Source organism: Populus euphratica, unplaced genomic scaffold (genome assembly GCF_000495115.2).
Source record: "Populus euphratica unplaced genomic scaffold, PopEup_1.0 scaffold667.1, whole genome shotgun sequence".
NCBI lineage: Eukaryota > Viridiplantae > Streptophyta > Magnoliopsida > Malpighiales > Salicaceae > Populus > Populus euphratica.
Genome location: NW_011500541.1, coordinates 38728 through 44429, shown reverse-complemented (window position 1 = coordinate 44429; position 5702 = coordinate 38728).

Genomic DNA, 5702 nt, shown 5'->3' with positions numbered 1-5702 from the left:
TTTATGCTTTGCTTTTATTAATATCAAGTTTATGCCTTTCATTTCCTTTCCTTTACTTAGTTAACTTTTATCTTATTTATGTTCTTATTTTGTTTATCTATTTTTCTTTCTTTCATTATGTCTAGCTAAGTTTATTATGTTAAGGTGAAAAAGTTACATGAATTTTTAGGTTAGGAAAGAGAAAACATAAAGGAAAAGAACAGAAAAGTTACTAAAGCCCAATCACACTTTAATCGTGCACATGCACTGCACCAACATAAAAAGGATGATATACCGCTCCAAACACCATCTTGAACAAGTAATTTTGTTAACGGATGGTCCCATAATTTTTTTTTCATAAGATTTAACCTTTTAAATTTACTAAATAACCCATAAGTCAACATAAAAATAAATATAAAAACTAGAAGGAAGAGCCAAAAATACATTTGAAACCATGTATATATTATTATAATGACAATTCTATAACTTCACTATTAAAAAATATATGAAAAAACTCCTCATGCAAGTTCAGTAGTTTTTGTGCTTTCAAGAGGATCATCATAATTTTACTATGTAAATAATAGTGTGTGTGTGTATGACACGTACTTTATGAGCAATAAAGTCATTTAGTATTAAAAAAAAAAGTGAAACAATTTATTTCTTAATCAATCTTATAATATCCAATAAATACCTTAAAAAACAATTTTATTTTCAATTTCAAGTTTTGTCAATATTGATGAAAAAAAAATATTATTATATTATTCTAATAAACAATGTAATGTGTCTCGGCGGGGTAGGATTACAATAAAACATTGAAGGCTTTGAAGTTTTATTTAGTTAAATGAATTCTAACCATCCATCCATTTATGAAATGAAATCCTAACTATTGATTTCAAAATCAATGGTATTAAGATCAATGGTCTAAATTTATCTAAAATGACATTATCTCTAATCATTCAGAATTTTACTTGTGGCAAGTAATTTATGAATAAAAGTTCAAGATCTATCCACACTAATATAAATTCAACTATTGTAGATTTTGGAGAAATATATTAGGCTATCATTGTTTTTTTTATTTATTTATAATATTCATAACAATATGATAGATCATGTATGTAATATCTTTAGTATCGAATTTAATCTATTAATAAGATTTGAATTCATGCATAAACAATAATTCATCATACAAATTAGTTATTAAAAAAGTATTAGATTTTCAAATAAATTTCAACCGTTGATTTGCATTCAATTATCAAAATTTCATAATCATATTTTATCATATTCTCAAGAATATAAAATATAAAATGATCTGAACCACTATAATAAAAGAGTACATTATTTTGTTCACATTTTTTTAGAGAAATTGAAAAACTAAAACATAACAAGGTATATATTAAAAAAACCATTTCATAAACTAAAACACATTATTGTAGTTTTTTTTTTATTTAGCTGTGGGAGGTGGGAATACAAAAGGTCTTGTTTGGATTATATTGTAATTTATTATTTAGCTATGGGAGGTGGGAATGCAAAAGGTCTTGTTTGGATTATATTGTAACGAAAACATAACAAAAGTATATAAAATGACAGGGCTCTATTGGTGTGTCAAATCCTATGCCTAAGTTTTGCCACCTATAAGGAATTATTTTATTGTATAGTCATTTTATTTTAGTTTATAAGAGAATTAATTTTAGTAATTTTGGTTATTTTTATTATGCATTAATTTTGGTTTAAAAAAAACATTATAAAAAAGAGATCAAAGGAGAAATATTCTACACTAGCTAATTTGCCTTTTTCTTCGCAGTTTTCCTAGCTTCTTTTACCTTTAGTTTTGCTCAGTTAGTGTTTAAGACTATAATAACAATTATTTTTAAAAGTATTTTTTGTTTTGAAATACATTAAATATTTTTTTTATTTTTAATATCAGCACATCAAAACAATTTAAAAACATTATAAAAAAATAATTTTAAATGATTTTTTCTTTTTTAAAATTAAATGAAACACAGTGGTTCCAAACAACCTCTTAGTTTTTGCCTTTTTCCCCCTCTATTATAGAATTTAGATTTTGTTCTTTATAGAGAGATAATGAGTTCACTATTCCCTTCTTCATAAATTTTCAAAGGAAGTCCTTTTTTTTTTTGAAGTTTATAATGCAATATAAGCAATATAATGAAACGTGTTACAGGTTGGTCTAGTGGTAAGACTTAGGTCTAAGAGGTTTATAGAGACTTTCAATGGACTTCTTCAAGACACATGGGCTAGGGCGGACTTCAAAAAGATATTTAATAATAAAATACAAGCCTTGATTAATTTAATTCATATTTAAGAAGGACATGCAAGTGGACATTTAGACATTATAAAAAGATAGATTCAAATCTACTAGTTTTGAATTACACTGCTGTTTTGGTCATAACTAGAGCTATAAAAAGAAATTTCAATACAATTCTAGTTGAATTGGAAAATAGACATCCATATCTTTCTGGTGATATATAAATTTTTTTCTAATTTATTAATATAAGAGATAACTATGCATTTGAAGTTGAGACTTATTTCTTCCAGTAGATTATAAAAACAACTTTAGTCTTAATTAATTTAGTTGAGTTATTGTTTTATTTATCTTATAGTTATTATTAGAATTTTTAGATGTATTAGGACCTTTATTTAAATCTGGGTTCATTAGATTATATTATTTATTAGGTTCATCTATATCCATTAGGGATGTCCAATTAGACTTAGAATTGTTTCTAATATAAATACTCTTTTGTAGAGATTTTTAGAGGTTAGACTATTTTTAATAAAAAAACTGAAATTCTTGATATTTTTTGTTTGATTGGGTGATTCCTATATAAAGTCTATGATTGAGCTTACAAATGTTTTGAAAGATTGATTAACTTCATTATGATTTGACACTACTTATTTACATCTCTTTATAGTTGCAGAGTGAGGGTGATAATTGTGTATAACCTTATTTTCTCAAGGCATATTCTTATTACGTCAAGTTGCAAACCATTTGTTGTATCTGGACACACGACTTCAGGGGGTTTATAGGAGTCACCATCTAGTTGTTTGGTTTACGATCACTAGAAAACTTGGGTATATTAGTTTTATCAAAGATTTTAAGGGTAAGAGACTAATTGTGGCTAAGGAAGGTATTAACACCTCTATTGCATCCTACTTAAGATAAACTATATTTGCACTACTTAAGATAAACTATATTGTGTAGTGTAAATGTGATTTAAATGTTTTGATGAGTTTCTATTTAGTAGTCTATCTATTGGCTTAGAATTGAGACTTATTCTTATGAATAAATCTGGTGTTAAGAATTTATTATGGGCTTATTTTTTTCTAATTTATTAATATAAGAGATAACTATGCATTTGAAGTTGAGACTTATTTCTTCCAGTAGATTATAAAAACAACTTTAGTCTTAATTAATTTAGTTGAGTTATTATTTTATTTATCTTATAGTTATTATTAGAATTTTTAGATGTATTAGGACCTTTATTTAAATCTGGGTTCATTAGATTATATTATTTATTAGGTTCATCTATATCCATTAGGGATGTCCAATTAGACTTAGAATTGTTTCTAATATAAATACTCTTTTGTAGAGATTTTTAGAGGTTAGACTATTTTTAATAAAAAAACTGAAATTCTTGATATTTTTTGTTTGATTGGGTGATTCCTATATAAAGTCTATGATTGAGCTTACAAATGTTTTGAAAGATTGATTAACTTCATTATGATTTGACACTACTTATTTACATCTCTTTATAGTTGCAGAGTGAGGGTGATAATTGTGTATAACCTTATTTTCTCAAGGCATATTCTTATTAGGTCAAGTTGCAAACCATTTGTTGTATCTGGACACACGACTTCAGGGGGTTTATAGGAGTCACCATCTAGTTGTTTGGTTTACGATCACTAGAAAACTTGGGTATATTAGTTTTATCAAAGATTTTAAGGGTAAGAGACTAATTGTGGCTAAGGAAGGTATTAACACCTCTATTGCATCCTACTATTGTATGAAAAAGGTTTTTTGTAATTAATATTACAGTAAAAAATATTCCTAATTAAAACTGGTGAATATTTAGAATAACTATGATAATTTTCTGGTTAACTCCTGATATTGAAATACCAATCTCATTTAAGAGTTTAATATTTATACCAGAATATTAATCATTATCCTAACATAGTCTTAAAAAAACACTTATAGCTAAAGAAAATCACGTGTTAAAGAGAGAAGGAGAAGAAGGGAAGTGCAAAAATTCTCTTACGAGGATTTTCCTATTTCAACATGTTAAAGAAGGAATTATAATTGACTAGCACCAAATTTCTCCTTCTCCTCTCTCTCCTCTCTCTTGAGAATGCATTAGAAAGATAAAAAATTGAAGTTATGATTGAGAATACATCAAGAAAAATAGGAAATCAAAGCAAAGATTGATTATGCATTTAACAACTATACAAATACAAGAAATGAACAACAGAAGAAAAAATGCAAGAAACTTGAATGAAGAAAAGAAGACAAAATGGAGGCACGATAATCTATAGAAGAGAGAAAAACCAATTTCTTTTATTTGTCATAATTTATCAATTGTTAAGCAAAATCATGAATTGATTGCGCTCTTGGATTCAAGATGATGAGACAAGGTAATGGATTATGCCATTACATTCAAAATCATGTATGGATTGTGTCACAGTAACTATATTCAATAAAACAAAAGGGTCCTGCGAGCCAATCAAAGTTATTGGTTACTATTTATGCATAAGGATAAATTTTATTTGGTCCCTAAACTATGCAATTGTTTCAAATGGGGCACTAAACTTTGATTCTATTATTTGATATGATAAATATCAACCACAATTGATCTCTAAATTCTTAATTTTGATTATTATATGTTATTTTTACAATAAAACATATCTATTTATTATGAACATTTAAAATGATCAAATCAAATTTTAGTAAAAAAACAATTATTCAAAATATACAACCCTTATAACTATATTTTCAAGACATGCCCGCTTATTTTTAAATATAAGTGAACTTGTCTCGGGGGGCATTTATAAAAACAAAATATTTTTTACCAATCCAATAAATCTTTATTTTATTTTTACATAAAAAGATAAAATAAATAACATGAAAAATAAATGACCTTTTATGTATTTTTGGTCAATGAAAGGTTGACATATGAGATAAGATATTTAAGATATGTTGTCATAAATATAAAATCTCATAAATAAAGATCAACTAACAAACCTAAGCCATATAAAATTGAGAAAGTACTTGAGAATCTTAATAAATAAAGGGTCTCACTTTAGAAAAAAATGAATTCAAGCAAATAGGGTCTCAAGACAAGTTCTTTTTAAGTAAAAACGTTTTCTTAAAAGCTCTCAAGCCTTCTTCATCTACACTTTAAGTTTACTAAGAGTGAAGCTATGTTAGATCTAGCCTAAATGCCCTATGATTGATACTTAAAAGTGTATTTTTATCAAGGTTTTATATCATCATTTTGCACTTGAAGTATCAATAACTCCTTAACTAAAACATGTTTTATAATAACATATCTAATAATATAAGATACCTTTAATTTAAGGTAAATGTTCATTTTAAATTGAGGCCTATCACATAAATAAAAGGATTGATTGATGAATTTAAGAACTGAAATTGAAAGGAACTTGATTTGTTGTTAACATAAGTTATAATCATGAATGCCTGACGAGATTTA